This window comes from Bombina bombina, chromosome 5 (assembly GCF_027579735.1).
Source record: "Bombina bombina isolate aBomBom1 chromosome 5, aBomBom1.pri, whole genome shotgun sequence".
NCBI lineage: Eukaryota > Metazoa > Chordata > Amphibia > Anura > Bombinatoridae > Bombina > Bombina bombina.
In genome coordinates, this window is record NC_069503.1 from 544,422,712 (window position 1) to 544,440,321 (window position 17,610).

Here is a 17,610-nt window from a genome sequence, read left to right on the forward strand (position 1 = left end):
TAAATCAATAACATTTTCGGTGAATGTAGGCATGTCATTGATCAATTGTTTTTCAATTGTGAGCATGGCTAGAGCAGTCAGTCTTTCCTCAGTCATGGTGCTCCTTAGAAATGTCTTAACTCGTTTTAAAGTTGAGAAACATCTCTCAGCCTCAGCAGTTGTCACGGGAATAGTCGAAATAATTTGCAACAGTTTGTAGGTCTCCGAGAAAGTACTGTCCAAGTTATTTTCTATTACAAACTGTAGAAGACTGATGGCACCATTCATATTTCGGAAATCTGGTCTTCTGTAAATTACTCCTAGTTCAGTTTTCAGGCGATCTTTCTGTAATGTGTGATAAACCGCTGATGTTTGTTCAAGAAGCTGATTTGGAAAAATTTTCTCGTAATCCGCAAATTTTTCCGCTTGGAGGAGAGAAACAGCCGAGTAGTGAGTTATAAAAGAAAATCTATCTTTTACTTTATTTGTGATAACATCACATATCTCTTTAGCTGCCACAGTCTGAGCAATGTGAATATTTTCTCTCTTCCTTTTCCTAGATGTTTCCTCTGTTTCTGATATCGTCATGGTCACTGTGTCCATTCTATTCCTTTCGTTTTCCATTGTCTGCTGGAAAGTGTTAATATGTTTTCTAATAAGTGCCGCATCTGTTTGTGTTTTCTGAAGTTGGTTGTATAACACATCTACATGTGGCATAATATTGTGAAAAACTGTAAGCCAAAACACAAATACCGAGTCTTGTAACTTACGCCGAATAGCCCCTGCTTGATTTATATTTTCTTTTTTCGATGTTGACTCTATTTTTTCCATGCATTCAATTAACTGTTCCCTGTTTTCAAAAACTGTATTGACGGTTCGACTCTTGAAATTCCACCTGGTGGCTGAACCATGAGGTATCCTTCTTCTAACAGTTTCATCTAGAATAGCTATCCTTTGTGGCGAGTTACTAAAAAAGTTAGTAATGTCACTTAGATTTGAAAAAAATACTCAAACTTGTTGATTTTGACTGCTTGCTTGGCTGACAATTAAATTGAGCTGATGTGCATAGCAATGCACAAAATGTGCATTCTTGTAGGTACGTTTAATTATAGCCTGAACACCTGCATGCTGACCACTCATCACGCTTGCACCGTCGTAACTCTGCGATATCAGTTTCTCTGGTTTGTCTATAACTTTTTCCAAAGTAGCTTGAATACACATAGCTAAAGATTCGGCATCATGTCCAGCTGGATTAGTGAATTCCCAGAATCTCTCAACCGGTTGTCCGTTACCTATAATGTATCTAAAAACAACAACCAATTGGAAGGCAGATGAAACATCAGTAGTTTCATCTGCTATCACTGCTACAAAACTTGCATTTGAGATTTCCTTCTTTATTTGGTTCTGGCAAACAGTAAGCATACAGTCTAATAAATCGTTTTGAATTTCTTTTGACGTTCCTTTAAAAACAGTGGCACTAGCGAGATGTTCTTTTAGAGATGCATCAAGCTCTGCTGAGAAGTTTATAAGACCTCTGAAAATGCCTGAATTTAATGAATCATCGCGTTCGTCATGTCCTCGAAGTGCAAGCTCAAATGCGCCGCAAAATAAAATACAATTAATTATTTTGGAAAGAACATAGCGATTTTTCGTTACTTGCTCATTATGTTTTTTAATATTCAAACGATATGCACTGTCAAGTTGTTGCCGAATATCAACCCTTCCTAGCAAATTAAACTCTAATGTGGAGTTTAAATGTGATTGGGAGCAATTATGTTTATTGTTTTTTTGACTTAAATGTGATAAATCGGCGACACCATAACTCACCCAGCTTGAATCCCCACTTTGTTTTGCAAACAGGAGACAATAAAAACAAAAGAGCCTGTTAGATAATTCACAACCACAAATCCATGGATATTTATCATATACCTCGGGTTTGAATTCTCTTTTGTAATCTCTAGTTTTACATTTTGTCACCTGGGTAAGGTTAAGCATAGGTGTTGGCCTGAGCATTTTAATTTCCATTTTTCTTTCAATGGGCAACGTTGAAAAATGTAATTGCTTTAGCTCAGACACACTAATTTTACTAAGTGCCATCTTAACTGTTAGTTTACACACAAAGAACAGTCCTTTGCTCTTATCTAATATATAACTTGTAGGTAGGTAGCTCTGCAGCTGTTAGAAAATATACAACTTAATAGTTTAATAGTTTGGCGGTGGTTATGTAATATATAACTTGTAGGTAGGTAGCTCTGCTGCTCTGCAGCTGTTAGAAAATATACAACTCAACTTGAAGTAATAGTTTAATAGTTTGGCGGTTGTTATGTAATATATAACTTGTAGGTAGGTAGCTCTGCAGCTGTTAGAAAATATACAACTTAATAGTTTAATAGTTTGGCGGTTGTTATGTAATATATAACTTGTAGGTAGGTAGCTCTGCTGCTCTGCAGCTGTTAGAAAATATACAACTCAACTTGAAGTAATAGTTTAATAGTTTGGCGGTTGTTATGTAATATATAACTTGTAGGTAGGTAGCTCTGCAGCTGTTAGAAAATATACAACTTAATAGTTTAATAGTTTGGCGGTTATTATGTAATATATAACTTGTAGGTAGGTTAGCTCTGCTGCTCTGCAGCTGTTAGAAAATATACAACTCAACTTGAAGTAATAGTTTAATAGTTTGGCGGTTGTTATGTAATATATAACTTGTAGGTAGGTAGCTCTGCTGCTCTGCAGCTGTTAGAAAATATACAACTCAACTTGAAGTAATAGTTTAATAGTTTGGCGGTTGTTATGTAATATATAACTTGTAGGTAGGTAGCTCTGCTGCTCTGCAGCTGTTAGAAAATATACAACTCAACTTGAAGTAATAGTTTAATAGTTTGGCGGTTGTTATGTAATATATAACTTGTAGGTAGGTAGCTCTGCAGCTGTTAGAAAATATACAACTTAATAGTTTAATAGTTTGGCGGTTGTTATGTAATATATAACTTGTAGGTAGGTAGCTCTGCTGCTCTGCAGCTGTTAGAAAATATACAACTCAACTTGAAGTAATAGTTTAATAGTTTGGCGGTTGTTATGTAATATATAACTTGTAGGTAGGTAGCTCTGCAGCTGTTAGAAAATATACAACTTAATAGTTTAATAGTTTGGTGGTTATTATGTAATATATAACTTGTAGGTAGGTAGCTCTGCTGCTCTGCAGCTGTTAGAAAATATACAACTCAACTTGAAGTAATAGTTTAATAGTTTGGCGGTTGTTATGTAATATATAACTTGTAGGTAGGTAGCTCTGCTGCTCTGCAGCTGTTAGAAAATATACAACTCAACTTGAAGTAATAGTTTAATAGTTTGGCGGTTGTTATGTAATATATAACTTGTAGGTAGGTAGCTCTGCTGCTCTGCAGCTGTTAGAAAATATACAACTCAACTTGAAGTAATAGTTTAATAGTTTGGCGGTTATTATGTAATATATAACTTGTAGATAGGTAGCTCTGCTGCTCTGCAGCTGTTAGAAAATATACAACTCAACTTGAAGTAATAGTTTAATAGTTTGGCGGTTGTTATGTAATATATAACTTGTAGGTAGGTAGCTCTGCTGCTCTGCAGCGGTTAGAAAATATACAACTCAACTTGAAGTAATAGTTTAATAGTTTGGCGGTTGTTATGTAATATATAACTTGTAGGTAGGTAGCTCTGCTGCTCTGCAGCTGTTAGAAAATATACAACTCAACTTGAAGTAATAGTTTAATAGTTTGGCGGTTGTTATGTAATATATAACTTGTAGGTAGGTAGCTCTGCAGCTGTTAGAAAATATACAACTTAATAGTTTAATAGTTTGGCGGTTATTATGTAATATATAACTTGTAGGTTGGTTAGCTCTGCTGCTCTGCAGCTGTTAGAAAATATACAACTCAACTTGAAGTAATAGTTTAATAGTTTGGCGGTTGTTATGTAATATATAACTTGTAGGTAGGTAGCTCTGCTGCTCTGCAGCTGTTAGAAAATATACAACTCAACTTGAAGTAATAGTTTAATAGTTTGGCGGTTGTTATGTAATATATAACTTGTAGGTAGGTAGCTCTGCTGCTCTGCAGCTGTTAGAAAATATACAACTCAACTTGAAGTAATAGTTTAATAGTTTGGCGGTTGTTATGTAATATATAACTTGTAGGTAGGTAGCTCTGCAGCTGTTAGAAAATATACAACTTAATAGTTTAATAGTTTGGCGGTTATTATGTAATATATAACTTGTAGATAGGTAGCTCTGCTGCTCTGCAGCTGTTAGAAAATATACAACTCAACTTGAAGTAATAGTTTAATAGTTTGGCGGTTGTTATGTAATATATAACTTGTAGGTAGGTAGCTCTGCTGCTCTGCAGCTGTTAGAAAATATACAACTCAACTTGAAGTAATAGTTTAATAGTTTGGCGGTTGTTATGTAATATATAACTTGTAGGTAGGTAGCTCTGCTGCTCTGCAGCTGTTAGAAAATATACAACTCAACTTGAAGTAATAGTTTAATAGTTTGGCGGTTGTTATGTAATATATAACTTGTAGGTAGGTAGCTCTGCTGCTCTGCAGCTGTTAGAAAATATACAACTCAACTTGAAGTAATAGTTTAATAGTTTGGCGGTTGTTATGTAATATATAACTTGTAGGTAGGTAGCTCTGCTGCTCTGCAGCTGTTAGAAAATATACAACTCAACTTGAAGTAATAGTTTAATAGTTTGGTGATTGTTATGTAATATATAACTTGTAGGTAGGTAGCTCTGCTGCTCTGCAGCTGTTAGAAAATATACAACTTAATAGTTTAATAGTTTGGCGGTTATTATGTAATATATAACTTGTAGGTAGGTAGCTCTGCTGCTCTGCAGCTGTTAGAAAATATACAACTCAACTTGAAGTAATAGTTTAATAGTTTGGCGGTTGTTATGTAATATATAACTTGTAGGTAGGTAGCTCTGCTGCTCTGCAGCTGTTAGAAAATATACAACTCAACTTGAAGTAATAGTTTAATAGTTTGGCGGTTGTTATGTAATATATAACTTGTAGGTAGGTAGCTCTGCTGCTCTGCAGCTGTTAGAAAATATACAACTCAACTTGAAGTAATAGTTTAATAGTTTGGCGGTTGTTATGTAATATATAACTTGTAGGTAGGTAGCTCTGCAGCTGTTAGAAAATATACAACTTAATAGTTTAATAGTTTGGCGGTTATTATGTAATATATAACTTGTAGGTAGGTTAGCTCTGCTGCTCTGCAGCTGTTAGAAAATATACAACTCAACTTGAAGTAATAGTTTAATAGTTTGGCGGTTGTTATGTAATATATAACTTGTAGGTAGGTAGCTCTGCTGCTCTGCAGCTGTTAGAAAATATACAACTCAACTTGAAGTAATAGTTTAATAGTTTGGCGGTTGTTATGTAATATATAACTTGTAGGTAGGTAGCTCTGCTGCTCTGCAGCTGTTAGAAAATATACAACTCAACTTGAAGTAATAGTTTAATAGTTTGGCGGTTGTTATGTAATATATAACTTGTAGGTAGGTAGCTCTGCAGCTGTTAGAAAATATACAACTTAATAGTTTAATAGTTTGGCGGTTATTATGTAATATATAACTTGTAGATAGGTAGCTCTGCTGCTCTGCAGCTGTTAGAAAATATACAACTCAACTTGAAGTAATAGTTTAATAGTTTGGCGGTTGTTATGTAATATATAACTTGTAGGTAGGTAGCTCTGCTGCTCTGCAGCTGTTAGAAAATATACAATTCAACTTGAAGTAATAGTTTAATAGTTTGGCGGTTGTTATGTAATATATAACTTGTAGGTAGGTAGCTCTGCTGCTCTGCAGCTGTTAGAAAATATACAACTCAACTTGAAGTAATAGTTTAATAGTTTGGCGGTTGTTATGTAATATATAACTTGTAGGTAGGTAGCTCTGCAGCTGTTAGAAAATATACAACTTAATAGTTTAATAGTTTGGCGGTTATTATGTAATATATAACTTGTAGGTAGGTTAGCTCTGCTGCTCTGCAGCTGTTAGAAAATATACAACTCAACTTGAAGTAATAGTTTGGCGGTTGTTATGTAATATATAACTTGTAGGTAGGTAGCTCTGCTGCTCTGCAGCTGTTAGAAAATATACAACTCAACTTGAAGTAATAGTTTAATAGTTTGGCGGTTGTTATGTAATATATAACTTGTAGGTAGGTAGCTCTGCTGCTCTGCAGCTGTTAGAAAATATACAACTCAACTTGAAGTAATAGTTTAAGAGTTTGGCGGTTGTTATGTAATATATAACTTGTAGGTAGGTAGCTCTGCAGCTGTTAGAAAATATACAACTTAATAGTTTAATAGTTTGGCGGTTATTATGTAATATATAACTTGTAGATAGGTAGCTCTGCTGCTCTGCAGCTGTTAGAAAATATACAACTCAACTTGAAGTAATAGTTTAATAGTTTGGCGGTTGTTATGTAATATATAACTTGTAGGTAGGTAGCTCTGCTGCTCTGCAGCTGTTAGAAAATATACAACTCAACTTGAAGTAATAGTTTAATAGTTTGGCGGTTGTTATGTAATATATAACTTGTAGGTAGGTAGCTCTGCTGCTCTGCAGCTGTTAGAAAATATACAACTCAACTTGAAGTAATAGTTTAATAGTTTGGCGGTTGTTATGTAATATATAACTTGTAGGTAGGTAGCTCTGCTGCTCTGCAGCTGTTAGAAAATATACAACTCAACTTGAAGTAATAGTTTAATAGTTTGGCGGTTGTTATGTAATATATAACTTGTAGGTAGGTAGCTCTGCTGCTCTGCAGCTGTTAGAAAATATACAACTCAACTTGAAGTAATAGTTTAATAGTTTGGTGATTGTTATGTAATATATAACTTGTAGGTAGGTAGCTCTGCTGCTCTGCAGCTGTTAGAAAATATACAACTTAATAGTTTAATAGTTTGGCGGTTATTATGTAATATATAACTTGTAGGTAGGTAGCTCTGCTGCTCTGCAGCTGTTAGAAAATATACAACTCAACTTGAAGTAATAGTTTAATAGTTTGGCGGTTGTTATGTAATATATAACTTGTAGGTAGGTAGCTCTGCTGCTCTGCAGCTGTTAGAAAATATACAACTCAACTTGAAGTAATAGTTTAATAGTTTGGCGGTTGTTATGTAATATATAACTTGTAGGTAGGTAGCTCTGCTGCTCTGCAGCTGTTAGAAAATATACAACTCAACTTGAAGTAATAGTTTAATAGTTTGGCGGTTGTTATGTAATATATAACTTGTAGGTAGGTAGCTCTGCAGCTGTTAGAAAATATACAACTTAATAGTTTAATAGTTTGGCGGTTATTATGTAATATATAACTTGTAGGTAGGTTAGCTCTGCTGCTCTGCAGCTGTTAGAAAATATACAATTCAACTTGAAGTAATAGTTTAATAGTTTGGCGGTTGTTATGTAATATATAACTTGTAGGTAGGTAGCTCTGCTGCTCTGCAGCTGTTAGAAAATATACAACTCAACTTGAAGTAATAGTTTAATAGTTTGGCGGTTGTTATGTAATATATAACTTGTAGGTAGGTAGCTCTGCAGCTGTTAGAAAATATACAACTCAACTTGAAGTAATAGTTTAATAGTTTGGCGGTTGTTATGTAATATATAACTTGTAGGTAGGTAGCTCTGCAGCTGTTAGAAAATATACAACTTAATAGTTTAATAGTTTGGCGGTTATTATGTAATATATAACTTGTAGGTAGGTTAGCTCTGCTGCTCTGCAGCTGTTAGAAAATATACAACTCAACTTGAAGTAATAGTTTGGCGGTTGTTATGTAATATATAACTTGTAGGTAGGTAGCTCTGCTGCTCTGCAGCTGTTAGAAAATATACAACTCAACTTGAAGTAATAGTTTAATAGTTTGGCGGTTGTTATGTAATATATAACTTGTAGGTAGGTAGCTCTGCTGCTCTGCAGCTGTTAGAAAATATACAACTCAACTTGAAGTAATAGTTTAATAGTTTGGCGGTTGTTATGTAATATATAACTTGTAGGTAGGTAGCTCTGCAGCTGTTAGAAAATATACAACTTAATAGTTTAATAGTTTGGCGGTTATTATGTAATATATAACTTGTAGATAGGTAGCTCTGCTGCTCTGCAGCTGTTAGAAAATATACAACTCAACTTGAAGTAATAGTTTAATAGTTTGGCGGTTGTTATGTAATATATAACTTGTAGGTAGGTAGCTCTGCTGCTCTGCAGCTGTTAGAAAATATACAACTCAACTTGAAGTAATAGTTTAATAGTTTGGCGGTTGTTATGTAATATATAACTTGTAGGTAGGTAGCTCTGCTGCTCTGCAGCTGTTAGAAAATATACAACTCAACTTGAAGTAATAGTTTAATAGTTTGGCGGTTGTTATGTAATATATAACTTGTAGGTAGGTAGCTCTGCTGCTCTGCAGCTGTTAGAAAATATACAACTCAACTTGAAGTAATAGTTTAATAGTTTGGCGGTTGTTATGTAATATATAACTTGTAGGTAGGTAGCTCTGCTGCTCTGCAGCTGTTAGAAAATATACAACTCAACTTGAAGTAATAGTTTAATAGTTTGGTGATTGTTATGTAATATATAACTTGTAGGTAGGTAGCTCTGCTGCTCTGCAGCTGTTAGAAAATATACAACTTAATAGTTTAATAGTTTGGCGGTTATTATGTAATATATAACTTGTAGGTAGGTAGCTCTGCTGCTCTGCAGCTGTTAGAAAATATACAACTCAACTTGAAGTAATAGTTTAATAGTTTGGCGGTTGTTATGTAATATATAACTTGTAGGTAGGTAGCTCTGCTGCTCTGCAGCTGTTAGAAAATATACAACTCAACTTGAAGTAATAGTTTAATAGTTTGGCGGTTGTTATGTAATATATAACTTGTAGGTAGGTAGCTCTGCTGCTCTGCAGCTGTTAGAAAATATACAACTCAACTTGAAGTAATAGTTTAATAGTTTGGCGGTTGTTATGTAATATATAACTTGTAGGTAGGTAGCTCTGCAGCTGTTAGAAAATATACAACTTAATAGTTTAATAGTTTGGCGGTTATTATGTAATATATAACTTGTAGGTAGGTTAGCTCTGCTGCTCTGCAGCTGTTAGAAAATATACAACTCAACTTGAAGTAATAGTTTAATAGTTTGGCGGTTGTTATGTAATATATAACTTGTAGGTAGGTAGCTCTGCTGCTCTGCAGCTGTTAGAAAATATACAACTCAACTTGAAGTAATAGTTTAATAGTTTGGCGGTTGTTATGTAATATATAACTTGTAGGTAGGTAGCTCTGCTGCTCTGCAGCTGTTAGAAAATATACAACTCAACTTGAAGTAATAGTTTAATAGTTTGGCGGTTGTTATGTAATATATAACTTGTAGGTAGGTAGCTCTGCAGCTGTTAGAAAATATACAACTTAATAGTTTAATAGTTTGGCGGTTATTATGTAATATATAACTTGTAGATAGGTAGCTCTGCTGCTCTGCAGCTGTTAGAAAATATACAACTCAACTTGAAGTAATAGTTTAATAGTTTGGCGGTTGTTATGTAATATATAACTTGTAGGTAGGTAGCTCTGCTGCTCTGCAGCTGTTAGAAAATATACAATTCAACTTGAAGTAATAGTTTAATAGTTTGGCGGTTGTTATGTAATATATAACTTGTAGGTAGGTAGCTCTGCTGCTCTGCAGCTGTTAGAAAATATACAACTCAACTTGAAGTAATAGTTTAATAGTTTGGCGGTTGTTATGTAATATATAACTTGTAGGTAGGTAGCTCTGCAGCTGTTAGAAAATATACAACTTAATAGTTTAATAGTTTGGCGGTTATTATGTAATATATAACTTGTAGGTAGGTTAGCTCTGCTGCTCTGCAGCTGTTAGAAAATATACAACTCAACTTGAAGTAATAGTTTGGCGGTTGTTATGTAATATATAACTTGTAGGTAGGTAGCTCTGCTGCTCTGCAGCTGTTAGAAAATATACAACTCAACTTGAAGTAATAGTTTAATAGTTTGGCGGTTGTTATGTAATATATAACTTGTAGGTAGGTAGCTCTGCTGCTCTGCAGCTGTTAGAAAATATACAATTCAACTTGAAGTAATAGTTTAATAGTTTGGCGGTTGTTATGTAATATATAACTTGTAGGTAGGTAGCTCTGCAGCTGTTAGAAAATATACAACTTAATAGTTTAATAGTTTGGCGGTTATTATGTAATATATAACTTGTAGATAGGTAGCTCTGCTGCTCTGCAGCTGTTAGAAAATATACAACTCAACTTGAAGTAATAGTTTAATAGTTTGGCGGTTGTTATGTAATATATAACTTGTAGGTAGGTAGCTCTGCTGCTCTGCAGCTGTTAGAAAATATACAACTCAACTTGAAGTAATAGTTTAATAGTTTGGCGGTTGTTATGTAATATATAACTTGTAGGTAGGTAGCTCTGCTGCTCTGCAGCTGTTAGAAAATATACAACTCAACTTGAAGTAATAGTTTAATAGTTTGGCGGTTGTTATGTAATATATAACTTGTAGGTAGGTAGCTCTGCTGCTCTGCAGCTGTTAGAAAATATACAACTCAACTTGAAGTAATAGTTTAATAGTTTGGCGGTTGTTATGTAATATATAACTTGTAGGTAGGTAGCTCTGCAGCTGTTAGAAAATATACAACTTAATAGTTTAATAGTTTGGCGGTTGTTATGTAATATATAACTTGTAGGTAGGTAGCTCTGCTGCTCTGCAGCTGTTAGAAAATATACAACTCAACTTGAAGTAATAGTTTAATAGTTTGGCGGTTGTTATGTAATATATAACTTGTAGGTAGGTAGCTCTGCAGCTGTTAGAAAATATACAACTTAATAGTTTAATAGTTTGGTGGTTATTATGTAATATATAACTTGTAGGTAGGTAGCTCTGCTGCTCTGCAGCTGTTAGAAAATATACAACTCAACTTGAAGTAATAGTTTAATAGTTTGGCGGTTGTTATGTAATATATAACTTGTAGGTAGGTAGCTCTGCTGCTCTGCAGCTGTTAGAAAATATACAACTCAACTTGAAGTAATAGTTTAATAGTTTGGCGGTTGTTATGTAATATATAACTTGTAGGTAGGTAGCTCTGCTGCTCTGCAGCTGTTAGAAAATATACAACTCAACTTGAAGTAATAGTTTAATAGTTTGGCGGTTGTTATGTAATATATAACTTGTAGGTAGGTAGCTCTGCTGCTCTGCAGCTGTTAGAAAATATACAACTCAACTTGAAGTAATAGTTTAATAGTTTGGTGATTGTTATGTAATATATAACTTGTAGGTAGGTAGCTCTGCTGCTCTGCAGCTGTTAGAAAATATACAACTTAATAGTTTAATAGTTTGGCGGTTATTATGTAATATATAACTTGTAGGTAGGTAGCTCTGCTGCTCTGCAGCTGTTAGAAAATATACAACTCAACTTGAAGTAATAGTTTAATAGTTTGGCGGTTGTTATGTAATATATAACTTGTAGGTAGGTAGCTCTGCTGCTCTGCAGCTGTTAGAAAATATACAACTCAACTTGAAGTAATAGTTTAATAGTTTGGCGGTTGTTATGTAATATATAACTTGTAGGTAGGTAGCTCTGCTGCTCTGCAGCTGTTAGAAAATATACAACTCAACTTGAAGTAATAGTTTAATAGTTTGGCGGTTGTTATGTAATATATAACTTGTAGGTAGGTAGCTCTGCAGCTGTTAGAAAATATACAACTTAATAGTTTAATAGTTTGGCGGTTATTATGTAATATATAACTTGTAGGTAGGTTAGCTCTGCTGCTCTGCAGCTGTTAGAAAATATACAACTCAACTTGAAGTAATAGTTTAATAGTTTGGCGGTTGTTATGTAATATATAACTTGTAGGTAGGTAGCTCTGCTGCTCTGCAGCTGTTAGAAAATATACAACTCAACTTGAAGTAATAGTTTAATAGTTTGGCGGTTGTTATGTAATATATAACTTGTAGGTAGGTAGCTCTGCTGCTCTGCAGCTGTTAGAAAATATACAACTCAACTTGAAGTAATAGTTTAATAGTTTGGCGGTTATTATGTAATATATAACTTGTAGATAGGTAGCTCTGCTGCTCTGCAGCTGTTAGAAAATATACAACTCAACTTGAAGTAATAGTTTAATAGTTTGGCGGTTGTTATGTAATATATAACTTGTAGGTAGGTAGCTCTGCAGCTGTTAGAAAATATACAACTTAATAGTTTAATAGTTTGGCGGTTATTATGTAATATATAACTTGTAGGTAGGTTAGCTCTGCTGCTCTGCAGCTGTTAGAAAATATACAACTCAACTTGAAGTAATAGTTTAATAGTTTGGCGGTTGTTATGTAATATATAACTTGTAGGTAGGTAGCTCTGCTGCTCTGCAGCTGTTAGAAAATATACAACTCAACTTGAAGTAATAGTTTAATAGTTTGGCGGTTGTTATGTAATATATAACTTGTAGGTAGGTAGCTCTGCTGCTCTGCAGCTGTTAGAAAATATACAACTCAACTTGAAGTAATAGTTTAATAGTTTGGCGGTTGTTATGTAATATATAACTTGTAGGTAGGTAGCTCTGCTGCTCTGCAGCTGTTAGAAAATATACAACTCAACTTGAAGTAATAGTTTAATAGTTTGGCGGTTGTTATGTAATATATAACTTGTAGGTAGGTAGCTCTGCTGCTCTGCAGCTGTTAGAAAATATACAACTCAACTTGAAGTAATAGTTTAATAGTTTGGCGGTTGTTATGTAATATATAACTTGTAGGTAGGTAGCTCTGCTGCTCTGCAGCTGTTAGAAAATATACAACTCAACTTGAAGTAATAGTTTAATAGTTTGGTGATTGTTATGTAATATATAACTTGTAGGTAGGTAGCTCTGCTGCTCTGCAGCTGTTAGAAAATATACAACTTAATAGTTTAATAGTTTGGCGGTTATTATGTAATATATAACTTGTAGGTAGGTAGCTCTGCTGCTCTGCAGCTGTTAGAAAATATACAACTCAACTTGAAGTAATAGTTTAATAGTTTGGCGGTTGTTATGTAATATATAACTTGTAGGTAGGTAGCTCTGCTGCTCTGCAGCTGTTAGAAAATATACAACTCAACTTGAAGTAATAGTTTAATAGTTTGGCGGTTGTTATGTAATATATAACTTGTAGGTAGGTAGCTCTGCTGCTCTGCAGCTGTTAGAAAATATACAACTCAACTTGAAGTAATAGTTTAATAGTTTGGCGGTTGTTATGTAATATATAACTTGTAGGTAGGTAGCTCTGCAGCTGTTAGAAAATATACAACTTAATAGTTTAATAGTTTGGCGGTTATTATGTAATATATAACTTGTAGGTAGGTTAGCTCTGCTGCTCTGCAGCTGTTAGAAAATATACAACTCAACTTGAAGTAATAGTTTAATAGTTTGGCGGTTGTTATGTAATATATAACTTGTAGGTAGGTAGCTCTGCTGCTCTGCAGCTGTTAGAAAATATACAACTCAACTTGAAGTAATAGTTTAATAGTTTGGCAGTTGTTATGTAATATATAACTTGTAGGTAGGTAGCTCTGCTGCTCTGCAGCTGTTAGAAAATATACAACTCAACTTGAAGTAATAGTTTAATAGTTTGGCGGTTATTATGTAATATATAACTTGTAGATAGGTAGCTCTGCTGCTCTGCAGCTGTTAGAAAATATACAACTCAACTTGAAGTAATAGTTTAATAGTTTGGCGGTTGTTATGTAATATATAACTTGTAGGTAGGTAGCTCTGCAGCTGTTAGAAAATATACAACTTAATAGTTTAATAGTTTGGCGGTTATTATGTAATATATAACTTGTAGGTAGGTTAGCTCTGCTGCTCTGCAGCTGTTAGAAAATATACAACTCAACTTGAAGTAATAGTTTAATAGTTTGGCGGTTGTTATGTAATATATAACTTGTAGGTAGGTAGCTCTGCTGCTCTGCAGCTGTTAGAAAATATACAACTCAACTTGAAGTAATAGTTTAATAGTTTGGCGGTTGTTATGTAATATATAACTTGTAGGTAGGTAGCTCTGCTGCTCTGCAGCTGTTAGAAAATATACAACTCAACTTGAAGTAATAGTTTAATAGTTTGGCGGTTGTTATGTAATATATAACTTGTAGGTAGGTAGCTCTGCAGCTGTTAGAAAATATACAACTTAATAGTTTAATAGTTTGGCGGTTATTATGTAATATATAACTTGTAGATAGGTAGCTCTGCTGCTCTGCAGCTGTTAGAAAATATACAACTCAACTTGAAGTAATAGTTTAATAGTTTGGCGGTTGTTATGTAATATATAACTTGTAGGTAGGTAGCTCTGCTGCTCTGCAGCTGTTAGAAAATATACAACTCAACTTGAAGTAATAGTTTAATAGTTTGGCGGTTGTTATGTAATATATAACTTGTAGGTAGGTAGCTCTGCTGCTCTGCAGCTGTTAGAAAATATACAACTCAACTTGAAGTAATAGTTTAATAGTTTGGCGGTTGTTATGTAATATATAACTTGTAGGTAGGTAGCTCTGCTGCTCTGCAGCTGTTAGAAAATATACAACTCAACTTGAAGTAATAGTTTAATAGTTTGGCGGTTGTTATGTAATATATAACTTGTAGGTAGGTAGCTCTGCTGCTCTGCAGCTGTTAGAAAATATACAACTCAACTTGAAGTAATAGTTTAATAGTTTGGCGGTTGTTATGTAATATATAACTTGTAGGTAGGTAGCTCTGCAGCTGTTAGAAAATATACAACTTAATAGTTTAATAGTTTGGCGGTTGTTATGTAATATATAACTTGTAGGTAGGTAGCTCTGCTGCTCTGCAGCTGTTAGAAAATATACAACTCAACTTGAAGTAATAGTTTAATAGTTTGGCGGTTGTTATGTAATATATAACTTGTAGGTAGGTAGCTCTGCTGCTCTGCAGCTGTTAGAAAATATACAACTCAACTTGAAGTAATAGTTTAATAGTTTGGCGGTTGTTATGTAATATATAACTTGTAGGTAGGTAGCTCTGCTGCTCTGCAGCTGTTAGAAAATATACAACTCAACTTGAAGTAATAGTTTAATAGTTTGGTGTTTGTTATGTAATATATAACTTGTAGGTAGGTAGCTCTGCTGCTCTGCAGCTGTTAGAAAATATACAACTTAATAGTTTAATAGTTTGGCGGTTATTATGTAATATATAACTTGTAGGTAGGTAGCTCTGCTGCTCTGCAGCTGTTAGAAAATATACAACTCAACTTGAAGTAATAGTTTAATAGTTTGGCGGTTGTTATGTAATATATAACTTGTAGGTAGGTAGCTCTGCTGCTCTGCAGCTGTTAGAAAATATACAACTCAACTTGAAGTAATAGTTTAATAGTTTGGCGGTTGTTATGTAATATATAACTTGTAGGTAGGTAGCTCTGCTGCTCTGCAGATGTTAGAAAATATACAACTCAACTTGAAGTAATAGTTTAATAGTTTGGCGGTTGTTATGTAATATATAACTTGTAGGTAGGTAGCTCTGCAGCTGTTAGAAAATATACAACTTAATAGTTTAATAGTTTGGCGGTTATTATGTAATATATAACTTGTAGGTAGGTTAGCTCTGCTGCTCTGCAGCTGTTAGAAAATATACAACTCAACTTGAAGTAATAGTTTAATAGTTTGGCGGTTGTTATGTAATATATAACTTGTAGGTAGGTAGCTCTGCTGCTCTGCAGCTGTTAGAAAATATACAACTCAACTTGAAGTAATAGTTTAATAGTTTGGCGGTTGTTATGTAATATATAACTTGTAGGTAGGTAGCTCTGCTGCTCTGCAGCTGTTAGAAAATATACAACTCAACTTGAAGTAATAGTTTAATAGTTTGGCGGTTGTTATGTAATATATAACTTGTAGGTAGGTAGCTCTGCAGCTGTTAGAAAATATACAACTTAATAGTTTAATAGTTTGGCGGTTATTATGTAATATATAACTTGTAGGTAGGTAGCTCTGCTGCTCTGCAGCTGTTAGAAAATATACAACTCAACTTGAAGTAATAGTTTAATAGTTTGGCGGTTGTTATGTAATATATAACTTGTAGGTAGGTAGCTCTGCTGCTCTGCAGCTGTTAGAAAATATACAACTCAACTTGAAGTAATAGTTTAATAGTTTGGCGGTTGTTATGTAATATATAACTTGTAGGTAGGTAGCTCTGCTGCTCTGCAGCTGTTAGAAAATATACAACTCAACTTGAAGTAATAGTTTAATAGTTTGACGGTTGTTATGTAATATATAACTTGTAGGTAGGTAGCTCTGCAGCTGTTAGAAAATATACAAATTAATAGTTTAATAGTTTGGTGGTTGTTATGTAATATATAACTTGTAGGTAGGTAGCTCTGCTGCTCTGCAGCTGTTAGAAAATATACAACTCAACTTGAAGTAATAGTTTAATAGTTTGGCGGTTGTTATGTAATATATAACTTGTAGGTAGGTAGCTTTGCTGCTCTGCAGCTATTAGAAAATATCAACTAGAAGTTGAACTAAATTGTTAAAGAACTCCCTAAAAATCCAGTATACTCCTAAACTTGCTAATCTCAGACTGTGTCTGTTGTTTAAATTACAAGTAGAAAAATATTTTTTTTTTTTTTTTAAACACTAGTTCAAGTTCAAGACTCAACTCAAGTTACTCTATATAAAAAGCAATCTCAGACTCAGACTGTATCTGTTGTTTAAATTACAAGTAGAAAAATAAAAATGTTTTTTTTTTTAAACACTAGTTCAAGTTCAAGACTCAACTCAAGTTACTCTATATAAAAATAGGCATGATGCTGGGGAGGATCTCTACGCCTGCACAGTGAATACATTGCAATCACTGTGTAGGCATATAGAGCTCCTTACCGCACGTGCGAGTGGGGGGTGGAGACTGGAGCCTGCCCTGGACTGTCAATCAGCCTCTCTCAGCTCAGCCTCAGGCAGTGCGCCGTGGTGGTGTGTGGTGTGACGTCACGGACGTCAGCACACTGAGTAGTCCACCCGGTCCTAGCTCCTGCCTCCTGCCTGAGCCTGATAATAAATATACAGTGTCTGTTAATGAACACTCAGTGGCGAGTCAGTGATGAGAATGATAATAGATTAGATAGCAGGGTATATAAGCTAAGCAGCAGTGCCAGTAAAGCATTAATACATATAATATTAAATAATATAAATAAAAAATAAAATTAAAATTTTTCATAATTTTTTTTTTCTCTTTTTTTTTTTAATGCTCATTTTTTCCCCCCTCCTCTACCCCCTGGGGGTTCACGTGCGACAGTGCACATATGGAGGAGCCTCCACTGCACATCTGGCACATCCGCATAAGTAGAATTATAATTCCTAGAATTGTATCTTTTCCTGAAGAAAAGATACAATTCTAGGAATTATAATTCTACTCAAAGAGTAGCCCTTGGATTCACACCAATAAAGATATTTACACCATATCTTATGGTAAATCTTTCTAGTAACAGGCTTGCGAGCCTGAATCATGGTCTCAATGACCGACTCAGAAAAACCACGCTTAGACAGAATTAAGTGTTCAATCTCCAAGCAGTCAGCTTCAGAGAAACAAGATTTGGA